We start from the raw sequence: 25,540 nt of genomic DNA, 5'->3' as shown, positions 1-25,540 counted from the left end.
CTGGTTGTGGGCCTTCTAACCTTCCCTATCTGTCTTTATCGCTCTCCTGTCTGTCTGTCTGAAGTCCTTGCTATGTATGAAAATGTTCTTAAGTGTCCTACACTGGGCTGCACGGGACGCGGCCATGTCAATAGCAACAGGAACTCCCACAGAAGGTGAGTCGGCCTAGCATATTGGAAAATGGCAGGATTGTCTGTGTTACATCCTCCTTTTGTTCAGTTTGAGATTTTTCTATTTTACATCCAATGACAGATGGATACTTTATCCTGGTTTCTTGCCTCTTTATTTATATATTGCCTTTCTTTTGTGTTTTACTGGATATTACTGATTGTTTTGTATTTATTTTCTCATTTGTTTATATATTCATTTATGTTCCAATTATATCATCAATTTGCCAATTACTTTATGTCTGTATATTGTTGCACAAATGTCCATTTTTATTGACTGCGATGGAAAAGGGGTTTACAAAAGTAGTTGGAAACTCAATGTTTTAAGCTAGGAGAGCGGGAGAGAAGGAGGGAGTCACCCACAGCAGATATTAGGGTGTCGAAGCAGCCATTAGCACCTCTCTACCACCTTTGGCAGGAGGGAAGGAAGGCTACCAACCTGGGTAGACTGGAGCCCTCTCCTGCTGAGCACAGTGTCACTCACACACTGACACTAAGACACACACACACACACACACACACACACACACACACACACACACACACAGTATATGGACACCTGCTAACCTATAATCACACGTCAAGAAGGCAGCTCTTACTCCACCTGCACTGGCTGAGGGCCGTGATCTAAAGAATAAATTTTTTACATTTTAATTAAAAAATTTTAAATAGGCAAGTCATTTAAGAACAATTAAGAATTCTTATTTACAATGACGGCCTACCCCGGTCAAACCCTGGACGACTAACGTTCGTCGTATGGATTAGACCAAAACGCAGCGGAAATGTGTATACTCATCTTCTTTTATTTAGAAGGAAACGTAAACACTTAACAAACAATTGACGACTACAGTCCTGTAAGGCTATACACGGAACAACTATCCACAAACACAGTGACAAAAACCCCTTACTTAAATATGGCCTCCAATTAAAAGCAACGAAGAACAGCTGCTTCTAATTGAAGGCCAAACCAAAAACCCTGAACATAGAAATAGACTAAATAGACACAGACATAGAAATATACTAACATAGAACGTTGCCCAAAAACCCCCGAAACACACTAAACAAACACCCCTTGCCACGCCCTGACCAAACTACAATAACAAACAACCCCTTTTACTGGTCAGGACGTGACAACGACGTGATACAGAACTTCAACCCTCTTTACAATTGAGGACATTGGGAAATTATAATTAACAACAAAGGGCCTTTTAACCTTGGGATGTTAGTGTGTGTGTATTGGGAGGTTGATTGGTGTGTGTGTGTGTGTGTGTGTGTGTGTGTGTGTGTGTGTGTGTGTGTGTGTGTGCGTGCGTGCGTGCGTGCGTGCGTGCGTGCGTGCGTGCGTGCGTGCGTGCGTGTGTGTGTGTGTGTGTATACAGTATATATATATTGGGGAGTTGCAGGGAGGGGATTGTGTGTGTCTGCAGGAAGTTTAATCTCAGAATTCCCTGAAGCCACTCAACCAGAAATAAGCAAGCTGTTACAATAACCAAATGTGTTGTTATTTAAAGTGCTTAATGAAAATTAATGATATTGGAAATTAACCAAAGACTTATTGAAAGGCAGGCAGGCAGATAGACAACCTGAGCGACAGACAGGTGGCCAGGGATGCATTGAATCAATCAATCATATTTATTCATAAAGCCCTTCTTACATCAGCTGATGTCACAAAGTGCTGTACAGAAACCCATCCTAAAACCCCAAACATCAAGCAATGCAGGTGTAGAAGCACGGTGGCCAGGAAAAACTCCCTAGAAAGGCCGGAACCTTGGAAGAAACCTAGAGAGGAACCAGGCTATGATGGGTGGCCAGTCCTCTTCTGGCTGTGCCGGGTGGAGATTATAACAGAACATGGCCAAGATGTTCAAATGTTCATAGATGACCAGCAGGGTCAAATAATAATAATCACAGTGGTTGTCGAGGGTGCAACAGGTCAGCACCTCAGGAGTAAATGTCAGTTGGCTTTTCATAGCCGATCATTCAGAGTATCTCTACCACTCCTGCTGTCTCTAGAGAGTTGAAAACAGCAGGTCTGGGACAAGGTAGCACGTCCGGTGAACAGGTCAGGGTTCCATAGCCACAGGCAGAACAGTTGAAACTGGAGCAGCAGCACGACCAGGTGGACTGGGGACAGCAAGGAGTCATCAGGCCAGGTAGTCCTGAGGCATGGTCTTAGGGCTCAGGTCCTCCAAGAGAGAGAAAAAAAAGAGAAAGAAAAAAGAGAGAGAGAGAATTTGAGAGAGCATACTTAAATTCACACAGGACACCGGATAAGACAGGAGAAATACTCCAGATATAACAGACTGACCCTAGCCCCCCGACACAAACTATTGCAGTATAAATACTGGAGGCTGAGACAGGAGGGGTCGGGAGACACTGTGGCCCCGTCTGATGATATCCCCGGACAGGCGAAACAGGCAGGATATAACCCCACCCACAAAGCACAGCCCCCACACCACTTGAGGGATATCTTCAAACACCAACTTACTATCCTGAGACAAGGCTGAGTATAGCCCACGAAGATCTCACCCACGGCACGAACTCAAGGGGGGGTGTCAACCTGGACAGGAAGATCATGTCAGTGACTCAACCCACTCAATTGGCGCACCCCTCCTAGGGATGGCATGGAAGAGCATGAGTAAGCCAGTGACTCAGCCCCTGTAATAGGGTTTGAGGCAGAGAATCCTAGTGGAGAGAGGGGAACTGGCTTGGCAGAGACAGCAAGGGTGGTTCGTTGCTCCAGTGCCTTTCCGTTCACCTTCACACTCCTGGGCCAGACTACACTCAATCATAAGAGCTACTGAAGAGATGAGTCTTCAATAAAGACTAAAAGGTCGAGACCAAGTCTGCGTCTCTCACATGGAGAAGCAAACCATTCCATAAATATGGAGCTCTATAGGAGAAAGCCCTGCCTCCAGCTGTTTGCTTAGAAATTCTAGGCACAGTAAGGAGGCCTGCGTTTTGTGACTGTAGCATACGTGTAGGTATGTACGGCAGGACCAAATTGGAGAGATAGTTAGGAGCAAGCCCATGTAATGCTTTATAGGTTAGCAGTAAAACCTTGAAATCAGCCCTAACCTTAAAAGGAAGCCAGTGTAGAAAGGCTAGCACTGGAGTAATATGATCACATTTTTGGGGGGTTCTAGTCAAGATTCTAGCAAGTTAATTTAGTGCTTTATCCGGGTAGCCGGAAAGTAGAGCATTGCAGTAGTCTAACCTTTTCTGAATAAGTTTTGGACAGAAAGTTTCTGATTTTTGCAATGTTACATAGATGGAAAAAAGCTGTCCTTGAAACAGTCTTGATATGTTTGTCAAAAGAGCGATCAGGATCCAGAGTAACACCGAGGTCCTTCACAGTTTTATTTGAGACGGCTGTACAACCATCAAGATTAATTGTCAGATTCAACAGAAGGTCTCTTTGTTTCTTGGGACCTAGAACTAGCATCTCTGTTTTGTCCGAGTTTAAAAGTAGAACAATTTCCGCCATCCACTTCCTTGTGTCTGAAACACAGGTTCCATGGAGGCCAATTTTGGGGCTTCACAATGTTTCATCGAAATGTACAGCTGTGTGTCGTCCGCATAGCAATGAAAGTTAACATTATGTTTCCGAATAACATCACCAAGAGGTAAAATATATAGTGTAAACAATAGTGATCCTAAAACGGAGCCTTGAGGAACACCAAAATGTACAGTTGATTTGTCAGAGGACAAATCATCTACAGAGACAAACTGATATATTTCCGATAGATAAGATCTAAACCAGGCCAGAACTTGTCCGTGCAGACCAATTTGTGTTTCCAATCTCTCCAAAAGAATGTGGTGATCGATGGTATCAAAAGCAGCACTAAGGTCTAGGAGCACGATAACATATGCAGAGCCTCGGTCTGACGCCATTAAAAGGTCATTTACCACCTTGAAAATAACCATTATATGCAAAAGAGACTCTATCCCCGTTTATACCTGCCGCTAACATGCATCCTTCGTCCTGACCTTTCCTGATCTTATCCTGATCTTGCCCGTTTACATTTATAAGATCTGATCTAGATCAGTTCAAAGAGTCTTTTAATCATTTAAAAATGTGGGCAAAATCAGAATGTGGACAAGATCAGGAAAATGACACATGGTAGAACCAGGTACAAGCAGGGCTTCTGTGTCTCAATGGGCTTTTCCTGGTTACATTTTTTTTTATAAGATTTGACCAGTCTCCCTTCCATTCCTGGTTGTCTTATTCACCCATCCCCCCGTCCCCCCGTCCCTCCAGTTTGTCAGGGTGTCCCATCGCTGCAGCAGAGAAGCTGCAGAAAGCCCAGGACAAGAGCATCTGTTGTGACGGCTCCTCCAAGTCTAACCAGGGTTCTGACCGCGTGCTCAGGTACTGTTCTGACTGATCACCACACTACACTCAGCATCCATGGGGAACACCTCACTGGGAGAGACAGTGTAGGCACAGTCGAAAGACCTAAACATATGAATTGGACTTCAAATGCTCTACCAGGGTTCAGTTCAATTCCATTTAAAATGATTGTACTCTTCCTGAACTGGCTGAATTGAATGGAATTCACCCCATTCTAGAGTTCTACCTTACACCCTTACCTAGCTTAGTTAGTGTTCTTAATTACTGTATTATAGATTTAAAAGGTTCTCTATGTCTGTTTGATTTCTATATCTTTTGATCTCTCAGACATGTATAATTTGGAGAAGCTCTACATACATTTTCTTGTTTATGAAGTGAAATCCTTTATTGGGTTTTAGAGAGCAGAATAATTTCAGCAAAAGTTTATTCGATATGCATGATAAGATAATGATTAAAAAAGTATTATAAAACGGGTGGTTCAAGCACTGAATGCTGATTGGTTGACAGCCATGGTATATCAGACCGTATACCACGGGTATGACAAAACATTTATTTTTACTGCTCTAATTACGTTGGTAACCAGTTTCTAATAGCAATAAGGCACCTCAGGGTTTGTGGTATATGGCCAATATACCACGGCTAAAGGCTGTATCCAGGCACTCTGTGTTGCATCGTGCGAAAGAACAGCCCTTAGTCATGGTATATTGGCCATATACCACACCCTCTTGTGCTGTATAGCTTAAATAAGCAGCGGTAGATATAACATTTCTATCAAATAAGATTCGAAAATTAGAAAATGACACAGAACATAATATCAGAGAAAATGCATGACTTTAATTGTGAGTTCTGTTTGGGTAAGATAATTTAAGGAGACATTGTAGTGTTGCAATGACAGACAGCATAGACATGTAGCTTAGATGAACTCAAAGCTCAATGCAAGGATCACCTGAGGTTAGTTGACTGTTGCCTTGCCTTTTCCCTTTGCTATCTTTCCCTCCCCCATCTCCTCCCTTCCCACCTCCCCTGCGTGATGTTTGGTGCCTCTGCTCTGTCCAACCTACGCCCCCTCGTGGTTTATTTTCCAGGCCTATGTGCTTTGTGAAACAGCTGGAGATCCCTCAGTACGGCTACAAGAACAACGTGTCCACCAGCACGCCGCGCTCCAACCTGGCCAAGGAGCTGGAGAAGTACTCTAAGACCAGCTTTGACTACAGCAGCTTCACTGACAGCAGCCACAGCAACAATGTCTACGGCAAACGGGCCATCGCACCCAAACTCCAAGGCAGGGACACTTCCCCTAAAGGATATGACGGTACAGACTGACGTGTTGTCTCTTCCCTTTACTCTGTTGTCCTACTTTATTGTTGTTTCAGGTTTTCAGTTTGATACATTTTTGGGGTAGAAGGATGAAGAAAAAAAATCCAAATGTATTCGGCTGTCCCCAAAGGGGAATCCTTTTTGGATCCAGGTAGAATCCCTTTGTGTTCCATTTAGAACCCTCTGTGGAAAAGTTTATACATGGAACCCAAAAGGGTTCTACCTGGAACCAAAATGGTTCTACCTGGAACCAAAAAGGGTTCTTCAAAGGGTTCTCCTATGGGGACAGCCAAAGAACCCTTTTAGATTCTAGATAGCACCTTTTTTTTCTAAGAGTATGGTATATGAATTTTCTGTATTTCGAAGGACTTTTCTCCACAGATTCATTGTAGTTTTGTCCCTTGTTTCCAAACTCAGCAATATTTAATCTTCCCAAATTCTATATTGTTGAAATGAATGCATCTCCCTTAGCCAAGTTACTATAACAGCATTTATATGCAGTGGATGTGTTTATACCTGTGGATAACTATCCCTACCCCTGTGTATGTCCTTCAGCCAAGCGCTACTGTAAGAACTCCAGCTCGGCGAGCAGCACGACCAGCACCTATGCCCCCAGCAGCAGCAGTAGCAGCCTGAGCTGTGGAGGAGGTGGAGGAGGTGGCGGAGGTGGCAGAGGGGGCGGAGGGGGAGGCAGTAGCGCCAGCTCCACCTGTAGTAAGAGCAGCTTCGACTACACCCACGACATGGAGGCTGCCCACATGGCCGCCACGGCCATCCTCAACCTGTCCACGCGCTGCAGAGAGATGCCCCACGGCCTGGGAGGAAAACCCCAGGATCTCTGTACTCGGGTAGGTTGCTAACTAACTACTTATACATATGTTATAAAGCCTTTATAAACCCTTTACAGCTGATATCTTCATGTAAGGTGGAACACAAGTAAATAGGGTTGTGCATCATGCACCTAATTCAGAGAAAGTGAGAGGATGACACAGGTTTATTTCTTGTCATAGAGGTTGACTTTCAGCCAACTGGAAATATCCAAATCCTACTTGGCATCCTGTGGTTTACCATAGTCTATTATAGTATTGGTTAAACCTTTGAACTATATCCTACAACCACAGTCCCATCCCACTGCTAGAGGCATTTCCCTCCAAGCTTCCTCTGTCCTGCCAGGTAATGTGAGCAGTGATCAGTGAGGATGATATGGTCTCTTTAGCCATGAACGCTGGCGATCTGTTAAAGATATATCCACGGCTGTGTCTCTGACACGGCGCTCAGCAAGACAGTTTTTTATTTCCCTTCAGGGATCAGACAGGGTAGATAGGAAGCGCGGTGGGATGGGATGGATCGGCGTTGACGTACGCTGTGAGCCCAATATGTCATCAGGAGGCGATAAGGCATCGGTAGTCCTGCATTATCAGCACGGAGACGCTGAGCCGGCAAATAGGAGAGAGAGGAAGCACAGCAGAGTACTAACGCCAGCCTGGCGCTAATGTTGGCACTATGGTCTGTCTGGGGCTGGAGAGCCAAGAATAGAGGAGGGGAAAAGAGTTGAGAGGAAGGCATAGAGGAGAGGTGATGAAAGGATGGGAAAAGAGAAGAGAAAGTAAGGGAGTAGAGGGGCATCTTCAGTGTGAAGTAGAGAGGAGTGCACTTAGCTGGTAGAAGAGCCTTAGGCAATTAGGACTTCCTTTCTCCCTTCCTCTCTGTCCGTCTCTGCTCCGTAGGTGAGGCAGACAGAGAGGAGATTCCTAGGCAGAGATGGACACAGGAAATGTCAGGGAAACTCTCAACCTTCTTTCATCTGAACACTTCCAGTCATGTCATTGCTTTCCTCACATTGTCTGTCTTTCCCCTATCTACATCCACTCCTATCTCACTGAGTGAAAGTGAGGGAGACTGAGGAATACTCATGAATACTGAGGGAGAATACCTGGTTTTATTTTAGGATCTGGAGGGGGCAGGTGAAAGTAATGTAAGCAGCTACTGAACCCTCCAACTCTCTCTCGCCCACCTCCACCCAGCACAGCCCTGGCAACAGGGGTCCGGGGCTACCTAGGGGTCAGATGATGATGCTGCGGTCCATGAGGAAACGGGGGAAGATCTCTAAAGGGGCTTCCTCCTCTCCCAATCTACTACTAATTAGACATCATGGGTCAGTCACATTAGTATTGTCATACACACCCGACAGGTCCTTTATACATAGACACAGATGCACACAGACAGCCAGAGCCCCATCCCTTTGGCTCCACGGCTATGACAGCTGAGCCGGTAACATATCACTGAGCCGGTTACATATCACTGAGCTGGTTACATATCACTGAGTGACCGCCAGTGTGGGGACACAATGGGACAAGGACAGGGACATGGAGAGGACTGGCTTGATATCCCTCACGTATGAGAATTATCTCTCACATTTATTAAATACCAGTGGTCAGTTTATTATACATCTCAGTAGCTATATATCACTGTATTATATATCTCAGTAGCTATATATCAGTGTATTATACATCTCAGTAGCTATATATCTGTTTATTATAAATCTCAGTAGCTATATATCTGTTTATTATAAATGTCAGTAGCTATATATCAGTTTATTATATATCTCAGTAGCTATATATCTGTTTATTATAAATCTCAGTAGCTATATATCTGTTTATTATACATCTCAGTAGCTATATATCTGTTTATTATAAATCTCAGTAGCTAAATATAATTTATTATAAACCTCAGTAGCTATATGTCTGTTTATTATATATCTCAGTTGCTATATATCAGTTTATGATATATCTTGGTAGCTATATATCTGTTTATTATAAATCTCAGTAGCTAAATATAATTTATTATAAACCTCAGTAGCTATATATCAGTTTATTATATATCTCAGTAGCTATATATCAGTTTATGATATATCTTGGTAGCTATATATCTGTTTATTATATATCTTAGTAGCTATATGTCAGTTTATTATATATCTCAGTAGCTAAATATTGTTTATTATATATCTCAGTAGCAACACTCCCGATTGCTGTTTGGCCGGGCGGCCAGCTCTAGGAAGAGTCTTGGGGGTTCCAAACTTCTTCCATTTAAGAATGATGGAGGTCACTGTGTTCTTGGGGAATTCGAATGCTGCAGACATTTTTTGGTACCCTTGCCCAGATCTGTGCCTCGACACAATCCTGTCTCGGAGCTCTACGGACAATTCCTTCAACCTCATGGCTTGTTTTTTGCTCTGACATGCACTTTCAACTGTGGGACCTTATATAGACAGGCGTGTGCCTTTCCAAATCATGTCCAATCAATTGTATTTACCACAGGTGGACTCCAGTCAAGTTGTTGAAACATCTCAAGGATGATCAATGGAAACAGGATGCACCTGAGCTCAGTAACGAGTCTCATAGCAAATGGTCTGAATACTTGTGTAAATAAGACATTTCTGTTTTTTATTTGCAACCATTTCTAACAATCTGTTTTCACTTTGTCATTATGGGTTGACGAGGAAAATGTTTTACTTAATACATTTTAGAGTAAGGTTGTAACATAACAAAATGTGGAAAAAGTCAAGGGGTCTGAATACTTTTTGAATGCACTGTATATCTCAGTAGCTATTTATCAGTTTATTATACATCTTAGTATCTATATATCAGTTTCTCAGATGATCTTATATATGTCTATCATTTGTCTACAAAGGCTGATTCTGTGTTGTTGCCATATTGACCGGAGAGTGATAAAAATGTAGCTAGTGCTATGTGCGTTTTACTCATTTTAACGCTATGGTCCTTCCAAAGATGGCTCTGGAAGCACACCACAGTTCCCCAGCCTCTGAGCCTGGAACCCTATATAAGTGTATGTGCGTCATAGATAAGAGGGTCAGGGTTTTTCTCCACTGGAACACAGGGAGAATCCAGCCTAGGGGTAGTGTCATACGGAATCACTGTTAAAACGCGAGGATAGGAGGAGAGGAGAGCGGGAGAGGAGGGGAGGCAGTCAGAGTAAAGGATATTAATGAGGGCAAGGGAAAGGTGACAAATAGACATTACCCCTCCCCTCCTAAGCCCTCTAAAAACACTACCCTCAAGGGAAGGATTCTTCTGGGCACATTTGCACCAGATACAGTACATGGACATTCAGTTGGGTTGAAAAGGAAGGATGAGAGGGAGAGAGAGTATTTTGAGTGATTATTCAAGCCTGCCTGTGTCCCTGTTTGTTCTGGTATATTTCTTGTGTTTTTGGTTGACTAGCAGCAGTCCCCCTGCAGCCACCCAGGATTGCCCTCCGACAAACCTCTCACCCCACTCTCTGTCCCCGTCCACTCACATCACATTCAAACCAGCCAGGCCCCAATCTGCTCCCTCTGGCTGTGGAGGTTATAGTCGCTCCGAGGGAGGGAGCTGGAGAGCGAGCTGGAGAGAGATGGAGAGACAGAGAGAGACAGAGAGAGAGGGTATATAGATTAGTGTAGGATCACTACATTTGCTCAGTGTGCACTTGCCCTTTATCACTGATGACCATGTCTCTCCCACCAGTCACCATGCATTTACTACTGATGACCATGTGCCTCCCACCAGTCACCATGCATTTACTACTGATGACCATGTCCCTCCCACCAGTCACCATGCATTTACCACTGATGTCCATGTCCCTCCCACCAGTCACCATGCATTTACTACTGATGACCATGTGCCTGCCACCAGTCACCATGCATTTACTACTGATGACCATGTGCCTCCCACCAGTCACCATGCATTTACTACTGATGACCATGTGCCTCCCTCCAGTCACCATGCATTTACTACTGATGACCATGTGCCTCCCACCAGTCACCATGCATTTACTACTGATGACCATGTGCCTCCCACCAGTCACCATGCATTTACTACTGATGACCATGTGCCTCCCACCAGTCACCATGCATTTACTACTGATGACCATGTGCCTCCCACCAGTCACCATGCATTTACTACTGATGACCATGTCTCTCCCACCAGTCACCATGCATTTACTACTGATGACCATGTGCCTCCCACCAGTCACCATGCATTTACTACTGATGACCATGTGCCTCCCACCAGTCACCATGCATTTACTACTGATGACCATGTCTCTCCCACCAGTCACCATGCATTTACTACTGATGACCATGTCTCTCCCACCAGTCACCATGCATTTACTACTGATGACCATGTCTCTCCCACCAGTCACCATGCATTTACTACTGATGACCATGTCTCTCCCACCAGTCACCATGCATTTACTACTGATGACCATGTCTCTCCCACCAGTCACCATGCATTTACTACTGATGACCATGTCTTTCCCACTAGTCACCATGCCTTTTTCCTCCCGTTGGGAAATATTAGGAGAGTTATATAATAGGTTTTTGAGCTGAGTGTTGTTTTGCTTTCCTTCTCCCCTCTCTCTCCTTTGTTCTGTCAATCGTTACTACTTTCCCTCCCACCCTTTTTCCCTGTCTATCTTCTTTCTCTTCCTCCAGAACCCAGACCTAGAGGTAGATGAGAACGGGACATTAGACCTGAGTATTAAGCAGCGTTTGGGGGATGGAGTGGGTGCAGTGCTCACCCCCCTGGAGCCCATGTCGCCCCAGCGCCAGGCCCTGATGCGCTACGGCATGGGGGATGACTGCTGGGACCTGCCAGTTGACTACACCAAGATCAAACGCATCGACGAGGACAGCAAAGAGGTACTAGAATGAGGATCATGATGATGATGATCACTACTCTAAACTGTAACTCCTACTGTCGGATGAGGTTATCCTACCTTTAATGATAATGACTTTCCATAACATTAGCTTCACAGTACCTCAATATTCAAAGAACATTTAGACTTCAGCATTCAAATTTCATCCATGCAAACAAACTGCATAAATTCAAACATTTTACATTTCACATAGGCTTTCATACAGAAGTCAAACTCCCCCCTCCTCTGCATTTCAGTAACACCCATCCATTTGGCATTCAATACAGTACCTGTTGTTTTTCACATCTGTTCAACCCAAGCCATCTGTCTCCAAGGACTTTCTGTTGATTCCTTTGTGTATAAGACTCCAATTTCAGTTGAGGTTATTTTTAACACCAGCCTAGATCTCAGGTACATGCTGAATGATTGGAAAGTCATATTAGGAGTTCTCCAGGAAAACAATGAATTATTTGTATATTAAATTTCCATCAGCATCACCGTACAGCAGACAGAGTTGTCTGGGTTTATTTTGGATCATGCTCTCTGCACACTATGTGTCTCTGCTATTGTGAATTATGCAAATAAATAGCTTGCACATTGTGGTGGAATCTATATATCTCTTCTCATCAAAAGACTGTGACAGACCTGGGTATTTTCTGTGTATTTTAGTATTTTCCAATAATGTGTCAAGAATCAACTTCTATTGGAAGTATTTGAAAGTATTTTCAAATACTTATTTCAAATATTATTTTCAAATGTCTGAGTTAAATGCATGGGAGTGTATTTCAGTCATTGTATTTTAGTATTTTCAACTACATGCCAATACTTTACAAGTGTATTTCCAAATACATTCCAATATTGAACTATATTTTTACATTTCAGTCATTTAGCAGACGCTCTTATCCAGAGCGACTTACAATCAGTGCATTTATTTTAAGAATGCTAGGTTAGACAACACATCACAATTGTATCATGTACATTTTCCCTCAAAAAAGTATTTATCAGCAAAATCAATGCTAGTGGGAAAATACGTTTCGGGGGCGCTGTGAGAGTTATTTAAGATACTCGTCAAAGAGGTGGGGTTTCAGACGTTTTCCAAAGATGGACAGGATGTCCGCTGTCCTGACTTTAGGGGGAAGCTTGTTCCACCATTGGTGTGTCAGGACAGAGAAGAGCATCTACGGATGAACTTGCAGAAGCGAGTCACTGCTTTGATGTTTGCAGAGAACAACAGGGTGTTGCCCAGGGCCACGCCATGGTTCTTTGCACTCAGTGGAGTGGAGAGGTCTTGGAGCGGTTGGGCGGAAGAGCAGTTCCGTTTTGTCAAGGTTGAGCTTGAGGTAGTGGGCCGACATCCAAGCTGAGATGCCTGTCAGGCACGCAGAGATGCGTGTCACCAAGTGGGTGTCAGAAGGGGGGATATGACAGAGCCGAGTGACTTGGTGTAAAAAGAAAAGAGGAGAGGGCCTAGAACCGTGCCCTGGGGGACACCAGTATTGAGAGCATGTGGTGCAGACAGATCTTCTCCATGCCACATGGTAGGAGCGACTTGCCAGGTAGGATGCAATCCAGGGGTGTGCAGAGGGATGGTGCTATGTTTCCCCCAATCCTGAGTGGGTTCCAGTCTGTAGTTTTTGAAGTCAGATGGGTGGAGTGCTGGTTTCTTGAGGGGAGGGACTCTGGCCATCTTGGTCAGGAAGTGGTTGGGAATGAGTTGATAAGGGAAGTAAGGAATGGGAGGTCTCCAGAGATGGTTTGGAGAAGGGAGGAGGAGATGGGTTTGAGTGGGAAGGTTGACAGGCAGCTGGACATCACTAGTCACAGGATTCCATCTGGAGAAAGAGGGGAGAAAGAGGTCAAGGCATAGGGGTAGTTCTGTGTGAGTGGGACCAGTGGACTCAGTAGGCTGAGTTAAAGAGGAGTGAATGTCATCAACCTTTTTTCAAAGTGGTTGACAGTCATCCACAGAGAGGGAGGTGGAGGATTAAGGAGGGAGGAGAAAATGAAGAAGACTTTCGCAGGGTTGGAGGCAGAAGCTGAACATTTAAAAAATTAGAAAGCAGCTTTAGAGAGGAGGGGTGGAAGGAAGATAGGTCCTCTGGAAGTTTATTTTTCCTCCATTTCTGCTCAGCTGCCCGCAGCCCTGTTCTGTTAGCACGCAGTGAGTCACTCAGCCACGGAACAGGAGAGGAAGGTCGGGCCGGCTGGGAAGAAAGGGAAAGGGGACAGTGAGAGTCAAAGGATGCAGAAAGGGAGGAAAGTAGGGTCGAAGAGGCAGAGCCAGGAGGGAGAAGGATTTAGCAGGAAGAGAGGATAGGGTAGAAGAGAAAGAGAGTGAAGATTGTGGCAGCACATGACCATCTGGGTGGGGACTGAGTGGCTAGGATTGGAGGAAAAATTGAGGGAAAAGGAAACAAAGTAGTGATCAGAGACATGGAGGGGGTTGCAGTGACATTAGTAGGTGAAACAGCCTCTAGTGAAGATGAGGTCAAGTGTATTGCCTATATTGTGAGTGGGAGGTGACTGGGAAAGGGTGAGGTCAAAAGAGGAAAGGAGTGGAAAGAAGAGGTGGAAATAAATGTATTAAAGTCAGGCATCGGGAGGTTAAAGTCGCCCAGTACGATGAGTGGTGAGCCATCATCGGGAAATTAGCTTATCAAGGTGTCAAGCTCATTAACCTCTTACATCTAGATGTGCCGCTAGCGGAACGCCTCGCCAATATCCAATGATAGAGCGTGGCGCGAATTACAAACACCTCAGAAATCCAAAAACTTCCATTTTTCAGACATATGACTATTTAACACCATTTTAATCTCTCTAGGCTAGGCGGGACGAATTCGTCCCACCTACGTAACAGCCACTGCTATCCTGTGGCGCGATTTTCAAAACCTTAAAAATCCTATTACTTCAATTTCTCAAACATATGACTATTTTACAGCCATTTAAAGACAAGACTCTCGTTAATCTAACCACACTGTCCGATTTCAAAAAGGCTTTACAACGAAAGCAAAACATTAGATTATGTCAGCAGAGTACCAAGCCAGAAATAATCAGACACCCATTTTTCAAGCCAGCATATAATGTCACCAAAACCCAGAAGACAGCTAAATGCAGCACTCACCTTTGATGATCTTCATCAGATGACAACCCTAGGACATTATGTTATACAATACATGCATGTTTTGTTCAATCAAGTTCATATTTATATCAAAAACCAGCTTTTTACATTAGCATGTGACGTTCAGAACTAGCATACTAGCAAACTAGGCAAACTTCTGGGGAATTCGCTAACATTTTACTAAATTACTCACGATAAACGTTCACAAAAAGCATAACAATTATTTTAAGAATTATAGATACAGACCTCCTCTATGCACTCGATATGTCCGATTTTAAAATAGCTTTTTGGTGAAAGCACATTTTGCAATATTCTAAGTACATAGCCCAGGCATCACGGGCTCGCTATTTAGACACCCGGCAAGTTTAGCACTCACCATAATCATATTTACTATTATAAAAGTTTGATTACCTTTTGTTGTCTTCGTCAGAATACACACCCTGGACTGCTACTTCAATAACAAATGTTGGTTTGGTCCAAAATAATCCATCGTTATATCCGAATAGCGGCGTTTTGTTCGATGCGTTCCAGACACTATCCGAAATAGTAAAGAAGTGTCGCGCGCATGGCGCAATTCGTGACAATAAAATTCTAAGTATTCCATTACCGTACTTCGAAGCATGTCAACCGCTGTTTAAAATCAATTTTTACGACATTTTTCTCGTAGAAAAGCGATAATATTCCGACAGGGAATCTCCTTTTCGGCAAACAGAGGAAAAAATCCCAAAGGCGGGGGCGGTCGGGGTCACGCGCATAAGCCAGTGTCCCTTGATCGGCCACTTGAGAAAGGCGATAATGTGTTTCAGCCTGGGGCTGGAATGACGACATTCTGTTTTTTGCCGGGCTCTGAGCGCCTATGGACGACGTGGGAAGTGTCACGTTAGAGCAGAGATCCTTAGTAAATGATAGAGATGGAAAAGAAGTTCAACAAATGGTCAGACAGGCCACTTCCTGTAAAGGAATCTCTCAGGTTTTGACCTGCCATTTGAGTTCTGTTATACTCACAGACACCATTCAAACAGTTTTAGAAAATTTAGGGTGTTTTCTATCCATATGTAATAAGTATATGCATATTCTAGTTACTGGGTAGGAGTGGTAACCAGATTAAATCGGTTATGTTTTTTATCCAGCCGTGTCAATACTGCCCCCTAGCCCTAACAGGTTAAGCTTGAGGAGACAAGTGAGAGTAAGAGATTGGAATTCAAATGAAGAGGTAGACAGGTGAGAGAGGGGAAAATAGAACATCTCCACTTAGGAAAATGAGTAGAACTGTGCTACCACTGCAAAGAACAGATGCTCTTGGACTATAAGATAGCCAGATGACGCGAGAGCAGCTGGAGTAGCAGTGTTCTCTGGGAAAATCCATGTCTCTGTCAGGGCCAAAAGGTGTAGGCACTGAAGGGCAATAGGCTGAGTTCCTTATTGACCGCAGATAGGCAGTTCCAAACGCTGCAGAGATTAGGAATTACACATGGGTCGTGCGCACAAGATACACTAAATTAGAAGGGTTACAGCCATGGAGTGGGGGGCATCTGTAAAACCTACAGGGAGAGGCACAAACTAGGATGTGAAACACACACATACTTTCCAAAGCTACAAAAGAGCAAAATGATCATCAGAAAATAACTAGCTAAGCTACTCAAGTGAGAGAGTCTGGTGGAGCCTTCCTCTCTTTCCTTCCTCATTTAACTGCTCAGAACAACTTGGCAGAACATCTTTGTTTCGGCAGCAGCATTTGTTTTGGTGACAAAACCTCTGCTTACAGCTGCTGCTGAAAACATAGGGGAGACTGAAGTATTACCACTAAATGCCTAGCAGAGGTGAAAGACACACCTCCCAGCACTGATTGCTGATTGCCTGGCAGAGGTGGAGAGAACACGACTTATAATACAACACGCCCACAAATTAGCAAGACTGTTACACAAATAGGCCTGAAACTAGCCTGAAACTAAGTCCACAATGACAAGTACTGAGCAATCAGACAGTTCAAACAGCAACGATGAACTACTGTAGTGTGGTAGGTAAAAGACAGCACTTAAATTCAATTGCCCTAGTAAGAAAATACCAACAGCTACTCATTGAATCACAAAATCTACTTGGTACTCTTGTAAGAGTTGATCCCCTTCCAAAGTATATATGTGAAGCACTTGTGCGTGTGTGTGTGTGTGTGTGTGTGTGTGTGTGTGTGTGTGTGTGTGTGTGTGTGTGTGTGTGTGTGTGTGTGTGTGTGTGTGTGTGTGTGTGTGTGTGTGTGTGTGTGTGTGTGTGTGTGTGTGTGTGTGTGCACGTTAGCATCCCTGCGTGTGTGCCTGCCTGCGTGTGTGTATGTGTGCCCGTTTTTGCAATGTAGAGGAACAAACAAAATGACCCTGTTCTTCAATTTTTGCTGGATATATTTGCCTGTGTCTTTAGGGGCATTACTGTACACACAGGAAAATAGAGGATTTACCTGGCAGCCTGCACTGTAGACAAAGCCAGTCTGCAGCGACAATAGCCATCTGGGACTTCACAAGAGTGCCATCTAGTGTATCTGTTAAGTACTGCATTAGAACGCTCAGCCAGCTCCCTAATTCTGATTCCATTGTGCTGAGGGCAATAGGCACAGAGAAACTGAGGAGCACAACATAGTGAAGCCTACTGCAGCACAACAAAGAGAGTCTTACTATGAGGTTTTCCTCATATAATCCTGCAAATAGTCCTGCAAATAGATAGCTTCAATCCAGAAATATGTAGCACTGAATAGACTCCAGGATTTCTTGTCAAGAGAGCCCTGACGTTTCCAGTCTGTTGTGATAAGAAGTTATATACTCAATCAATCCTCAAAGGCTGCATTAAATACACAACTGCATTTCCAGTCTCCTCAGTTAGAGATTCTTCTGTTGATTTGCAAAACTCATGAACAAATTGGCTTAGGCACTCCTATGATCCATTGGTGCAGTGATGGTTGTCGACGGTATTATTCAAATCAAATTGCATTTGTCACATGCTTCGTAAACAACCGATGTAGACTAATAGTAAAATGCTTACTTATGGGCCCTTCCCAACAATGCAGAATAAAAAATAAAAAATTACACAAGGAATAAATACACAGTCAATAACAATAACTTGGCTATATACACGGGGTATCATTACTGAGATGATGTTTAGTGGTATGAGTTAATTGAGTTAGTTATGTACATATAGGTAGCGATAACGTGACTACTTCCTGAGTGCTGTGTCTCTCCAAAACCCAGATTGACGGCATGGCAGAGCCTCCTCAGCCACCAGCCGGCCACCCAGCCAGTCAGACAGGCAGGCACCTCATTTGCATACAAATTGAGATAGAAAGTGCCATTGTGTTTTAAAGAAAGCTGCTTCTAAAGCTCTGAGAACGCCAGGGCAGCTCTGACTCTTTCTCTCTCTCATTTTGTCTCTCGCTCTGTCTCTTGCTCTGTCTCTCTCACTCTGTCTCTCTCTTGCTCTCTCTCTCTGTGTGTATGTGTGTGTGAGACAGTGCGTGTGAGAGGCTGATAATCAACCCTCTGTGTTTTTGGGGGTTTTATAATCCTTGTGGAGACCAGAAGTCCTCATATGGAGAGTAAAACAAGGACAATTCACCAGTCCCCACTAGGAAAAAGGCTATTTTAGTTTTAGGGATGAAGATTAGGGTTATGGTTACAATTAGGGTTATGGTTACAATTAGGGTTAGATTTAGGGTTAGGAGTTAGGGTTAGGAGTTAGGTTTAGGGTAAAGGGTTTGGGGTTAAGGTTAGGGGCTAGGGAAAATAAGATTTTGAATGGGAATCAATAGTTTGGTCCCCACAAGGATAGGAAAAAAAGCATATAAGTGATAGGGAACACCCTTTACCTTGTGCTCCTCTTCTACCCTGCTGGCTGCCCAGAAACAGCTCTAAACTGGTGCTGGCAGCCACTGGCAGCCTGATGGGCAATGCCTCCCATGCCCTCTGTCTCCTACAGTACTTGCTCTGTCAGTGCTGTCAGTTTCAATCCATACCCAGCTAGCAGATAATGTTCTGGGAACAATATGTTTCTTAAAACTTGGTGGGAGCGTGGTTGTCTTATGGTTATTTAGCATGCAACCTTCCCACAAATATTTGGGAATGGTGCAGGATATTTGCTTAGCTATGGAACATTCTCAGCACATTTAAGTAACTTGAGAAAAAAACTTTTCATATTTTCATTACTTTAACTTCCCTGGGCTAGCGTCCCACCCTAGTCAACAGCCAGTGGAATCGCGTGGCGCGAAATACAAATACCTCAAAAATGCTATAACTTCAATTTCTCAAACATATGACTATTTTACACCATTTTAAAGACAAGACTCTCGTTAATCTAACCACACTGTCCGATTTCAAAAAGGCTTTACAGCGAAAGCAAAACATTAGATTATGTCAGGAGAGTACCCTGCCAAAAATAATCACACAGCCATTTTCAAAGCAAGCATATATGTCACAAAAACCAAAACCACAGCTAAATGCAGCACTAACCTTTCATGATCTTCATCAGATGACACTCCTAGGACATTATGTTATACAATACATGCATGTTTTGTTCAATCAAGTTCATATTTATATCAAAAACCATCTTTTCACATTAGCATGTGATGTTCAGAACTAGCATACCCACCGCAAACTTCCGGTGAATTTACTAAATTACTCATGATAAACGTTCACAAAATACATAACAATTATTTTAAGAATTATAGATACAGAACTCCTTTATGCAATCGCGGTGTCAGATTTTAAAATAGCTTTTCGGCGAAAGCACATTTTGCAATATTCTGAGTACATAGCCCGGCCATCACGGTTAGCTATTTTGACACCCACCAAGTTTGGGACAACCAAAACTCATAATTACTAGAGAATTCCATTCTCAGCATCAACTAAACTCTTTGTTCAGGTGTGTTGGCCGCGCCCCCTTATTGACCTCACCTGATCATAATGAGTGCTTGTTTCCATTTAAATGGGGTCGGTTTGAAAAGACAAAAATAAACAGCTTTGTATGTATAAAAAATCATGGCATGCTAGCTCCATCCTGTGTAAACTGGAACAAAAAGTCCCCCTCCGTCCTCGCCATCTATTTGACTGTGTGTATCTCTCTTTCACTCTCCCCCATCCCATTCCTCTCCCTCCTCTTTTCTCTCTCTTTCTCTCTCACCCCTCTCTCTTATTCACCCTCTCATCCCAATCTCTCTCATTTCCCATCTTTCTCAATGTCCCTCTCTCTCATTTCTCTCTTTCTCTCTCCTCCATCCCTCTCTTCCTCTAGACGAATGACCTGGACCCGTTCCAGGAGCTGCTGGAGCAGCGAGGTTACTCTGATGATGTCTCCATGCACAGCCCCAAGCCCAAGTACGCTCAGTGCAAAGAGAGCAAGAAGGACCTGATAACGTAAGACTGACCTGTACGGGATGTGTGTGTGTGCGTGCGTATGTGTGCCACCCCTCCATTCTGCTCCACCCCCTCCCCCCCCCACCCCCCCGCTCCCATCTGCTTTTCTCCTCTTGGCTTTTCCTTCTTTCCTGTCTCTGTTCGGTTCCTTTGCTTCAGAGGAACCACCCCACCCACCTCTCCCCCCTTGGTACTAATGGCATGCTACATTTTGCCACGTACTTTTCAGCCAGCTTTTCATTTGATCCAGAGCTCTTCAGCCAGTGTATTGCTGGTTTCTTATGCTTCTCTTATGTTGATGGTTTAATGTAATAAAACATGATTACCTCATCATGTTGCAGCTGCGCTCTAGAATGGGTCCAAAACAGTCCAAACCATTTTGCAGACAGTCAAGCTAAACTGGAAACAATGAAAAACAAATCAGCCAACAATAAAAGGGATAAACAAACCTATTTATTTTATTTTATGTTCCTCTAGTTTTGGTTTCATTCTGTCTATTTCTCTGGTGACAGATGCCCAACATCTGGGTGTGAGGGGAGTGGTCAAGTGACTTGGATGTATTGTTTTCAGCTTACCTCGACTATGCTCTCTGACTACTGCAGCCAGAATGCACATCTCTGTGTTTACCCTTGAGTATGATTACAGTTAACCCTTTGAGTCAACATACAGTGTCTAAGTGATGTGTATCATCATGGTAAACATAGGCCTACCAGATACCCAATTATGTCAAGGAATGTAGTCAATGAACTTACAGATCATGTCAACAAAACATTTATGTTCTACACAGGCTATTTCTGAATGCAGTTATTTAGAGGGGTTAACACTTTTATTTACTGACCCATAGTCCCCCGTGCACTTGCATCATGGCTTTCTTGCAATTCCAGTCTTGTCAACGTGTGTGTTTGTGTGTAAGTGTGTGCACAATGTGTACTGTGCATGTTTGTCTATGTCTTTATGTTTCAGTGGTGGGCCCTCTCTCTTCTTTGCCTCACTAATGTTGTCATGGTATATCTTCCAGTCTCTCTGGCTGTCCTTTAGCTGACAAAAGCATTCGAAGTATGATGGCCACCAACTCACAAGAGCTCAAGTAAGGCGTGAGATGTTTCATTCTTATTTTTGTTTCTTCTTTTGTTGATATATTGTGAAAAAAGTATAATTCCCGATTCCTGAATTTTGAACTTGGTTTTAGTTCCTCAGACAAAGCAAATACACTCTACTGACTGTTATTAATATGTATGTTTTATTTATGGGGTATATCAGCTTTAATATTGCATATATATTGTAGGTTCTATCAATGTAATTGTCTGCATTATTTCCAATACCATATATATATATATATATATATATATATATATATATATATATATATATATATATATATTATTTTTTAATACATTTTCCTTTATTGTTTTCCCTTAACCTTACCACCCTTCCCGTAATTGGAGTACACTCTACAGACTGATTCAGTGAAATACATTACAGATGTAATGGTACAGAACGAGTGTGTTTTTGACTGTGTCCTTCAAGCCCTGTTGGTTGCTGTAGGCCCTGATTCGCTGTGTTTTCTGTCCCAGGTGCCCGACACCGGGGTGCGATGGTTCTGGGCATAATACTGGCAACTACGCATCACACAGAAGGTAAAATAAACACATACACACACACACACACACACACACACACACACACACACACACACACACACACACACACACACACACACACACACACACACACACACACACACTTGTAGTTATTCACACTGGCAGTGGACAGCAAACACACCTCTCAGGCTGGTTCAGAGTAAGTTCTCTGTATTAATAATATTTGCAATTGATGTGGTTGTCTTTCCTCTGCAGTCTATCAGGGTGTCCACGGGCCAGGAAGAGTGGAATAAAGATAACACACAGTAAAGAGGACAAGGAGGACCAGGAGCCCATCAGGTAGAGTTAGCCTGCCAAACCCCTCTCAAAGACTCAGGGAACTACTGCTCTCACCTCATTTCTAGATGCCCTTAACAAACTCTCACTGTTCTTTTTAGATTGAAACAGAGACAGGCAACCCCCAGTCTGCCATGGTTTGAAAATGAGGGTTATCCTATGTAGGGATCTTATGTTGTGGCATCACAAAAAGATACAGAGACAGTTAGCTGGAGAGAGAGAGACAGAGATTGATCTGGATTGTCTCTAATGAGCTTTTCTGGCTGCACTCTCATTGATTTCTCAGTGTTGCTGAGAGAAAACCAACACCCTGGTCTGTCTGTCTGTCTGTCTGTCGATCTATCTCACACGGTCAGCCAAGCCAACAGAGGCAGGATCGCTTTCCCACACATCTATCTTCACTAAAAGCCATGATTGCATGGAACTCCCTTCCATCTTATATAGTGCAAGTGAACAGCAAACCTGGTTTCAAGAAACAAATAAAGCAACACCTCACGGCACAATGCCTCTCCCCTATCTGACCTGCTTGTTGTGTGTACTATATGTACTGACATGTACATGTAACTGATAGATGGACACACGTACACTACATGTTAATGTTTTCAATGTATGTAAATTGTAAAATATTTTGTCTGTAATGTCTTTTTAGTTACATGTCGGACCACAGTAAGACTAGCTGTCACCACTGCCGTCGGCTAATTGGGATCCTAATAAAATCAACAACACAGAACTGCTCAAAATAAGCGTTGGCTGGAGGAGAAAAGTTCTTGGACTTAGAGTCAACCTTTTCTCTTTCTGAAAGCATTTGGAACTGTGTGTGGGGGTTTGGACCATTTTCGGAAAGAAATTGTGCCTGTTTCTGGAAATATAATAAGCCTGATTGATAGTTTAATAAAACCAAGGGGAGTTGTAACAATAATCCACTGGGGAAATATTATGTGTTAAAACATTTTCAGCTTCACTGCATCTGATTAGCCATAGTGCCAAGTGCTGATTTAACGTTGACTGACTGTAGTCTGTGTCAGTGTGATAAACTGCCAAAGGGACAGATTAGACCAGATCAGACCAGATTGATGGTGTTTTTATTTATATTTAAGTCAGGTTGATTACTAATACCGTATCGTCTCCCATTCTGCACTCTGTAACTCAAAACACAAACAAAGTCATGCTGCATTCGATTCTGAAATGATATTTGCTCAACTCACCTATGAAGCTATATGTGGTCCAACTTTACATTACATAGACCTTATGTCATAGCAATAACTATGTAATTAATTACACAATTCTTCCTGACAATGCATCCTGAGCAGGAAAACTTCTGGGCCCTTGTCAGAAAAAAACTCCTGACCCTGGTTATTAGAATAACCAGAGTATCCCTACGCCATCCACAGGTGTCCGGTCCCAGGCTGTGGCGGTCAGGGTCATGTGACAGGGAAGTACGCGTCTCACCGCAGCGCATCAGGCTGCCCCCTAGCGGCCAAGCGGCAGAAGGACGGTTACATGAATGGCTCCCAGTTCACATGGAAGGCTGGGAAGACAGACGGCATGTCCTGTCCCACCCCGGGCTGTGACGGCTCGGGTCACGTCAGTGGGAGCTTCCTCACACATCGGAGGTGGGTCTGGGTCCTGCATCAATATTTGATCATGCATCCTCTCTTTCTCCCTTCCTTGAAGTAATCACTGATCTGACCGGATCTATGAAAGCTAGTGGAGCCAATGCTTCACTCATCCAGTCAGGTTTTGTGTGTGTGTTAAAGTAAAATATGCACTATTTGTCTGTATGTCTAAAAATGTCCTATTTTCTAATATTTTCCCCAAGTTTGTCGGGCTGTCCGCGTGCCACCTCTGCCATGAAGAAAGCCAGACTGTCTGGACTGTCTGAAATGCTAACGATAAAACAGCACACCAGCAACGGTAATGACTGTCACCGCTCACTCACACAATGGAGCCAATCAGGAGTGTGTATGCGTAATGAGCTACTGAGTGAAATCTCAATCTGACATAAAGAGCCAATCAGGAGTTGGTACGCGTAATGAGCTACTGAGTAGAATCCAAATCTGACATAAAGAGCCAATCAGGAGTCGGTACGCGTAATGAGCTACTGAGTAGAATCCCAATCTGACATAGAGAGCCAACCAGGAGTGTACGTAATGATCTACTGAGTCGAATCCCAAACTGATATATAGAGCCAATCGGGAGTGTGTATGCATAATGAGCTTCTGAGTAGAATCCCAATCTGACATAAAGAGCCAGTCAGGATTGGGTATGTAGCAATTGTTTTATTTTTTTATTTTTATTTAACCTTTATTTAAGTAGGCAAATCAGTTAAGAACAAATTCTTATTTACAATGGCAGCCTAGGAACAGTGGGTTAACTGCCTTGTTCAGGGGCAGAACGACAGATTTTTACCTTGTCAGCTCGGGGATTCGATCTAGCAACCTTTTGGTGACTGGCCAACGCTCTAACCACTAGGTAATGAGCCACTGAGTAGAATCCCAATCTGACATAAAGAACCTGACATAAAGTGTGTATGCGTAATGAGCAATAAAGGGTACAGGATTGCCATACAGCCTCTGAGCTAGCAAACTAGCCAGTGACAATTAGTGTATAAGAGACCATCCCTCTGCCTCTATCACACATCTCATTCACCCACCACTGACACATCATGTGAAATATTTAGTTGGGCTTGGGGTGGGTGACAGGTGTCTAATAATTGTTCACTGTATAATATTTTTAAGGAATCGAAAATGAGGAAGAAATTAAACAGCTGGATGAAGAAATCAAAGATTTAAGTGAATCAAATTCACAAGTGGAAGCAGATATGATCAAACTTAGAACACAGGTAGGTCAGTAGTACTATGCCATCTGTTTACTTGAAGAGTTGACTCATTTCATGCTTACCTTTCAGTTTCTACCCATTGTGGCACATCATTCTGCTATTGTCAGCACTCATATAATGGTAATGTGTACTACAATGAAGTGTGTGTTTCATTGTTGTACAGCATACACCTAAATGAATCTACCCTCCGCTAAAAAGGTTACCAGAAAAGTTACTCCAGTTTAGAAGAAGCTGTCCAATTTTCATACATGACCTACCATAATCGAGAGAAATCCCAGTATATCTCACATCTGGGAGAATGCAGTGTAACAAAGTGGGGGATTCCTAATTACAAAGCACTATACCTCCGGGAGTACCTGTTTGCTAAACAGAGAGAGCATAGACACTCACAGCTAATAAAGGGAAGCACCCTGTCCCCAATAACAGGAACAGGAGCAGCGGCTTTCACAGCGTGTAAGAAAGGGTTCCTACCTAAAGAACTATTTGTGTCTGTGAGTTGCAGAAGCTACATATCAGTATCAAGGAAGTATCAAACACTCCAGGAGGAGAGGAAAGAGAGGAGCTTCACAATATTTATGTTCACCTACAGTTTGCCTTTTTGAGATTGCATGCAAGTTTGATCTCATTTTGAAATACGGGCTGTTTTCCAACTTGTAGTACACCTTTGGAACTGAATTGTACTGTATGTGCATTGGAGGTGCTTGAATATTTCTTAGAATAC

General features: G+C 43.3%; 1 pseudogene; it reads left to right on the top strand.

Moving 5' to 3' along the window:
* The window catches only part of LOC106573019 (myelin transcription factor 1-like protein), a 144,852-nt pseudogene that overhangs the window by 113,476 nt on the left and 5,836 nt on the right, over positions 1 to 25,540 (top strand).

Source organism: Salmo salar, chromosome ssa01, assembly GCF_905237065.1.
Source record: "Salmo salar chromosome ssa01, Ssal_v3.1, whole genome shotgun sequence".
Classification (NCBI taxonomy): domain Eukaryota; kingdom Metazoa; phylum Chordata; class Actinopteri; order Salmoniformes; family Salmonidae; genus Salmo; species Salmo salar.
Note: the sequence above shows the minus strand (reverse complement) of the source record. Positions and strands in the feature narration are given on the sequence as shown.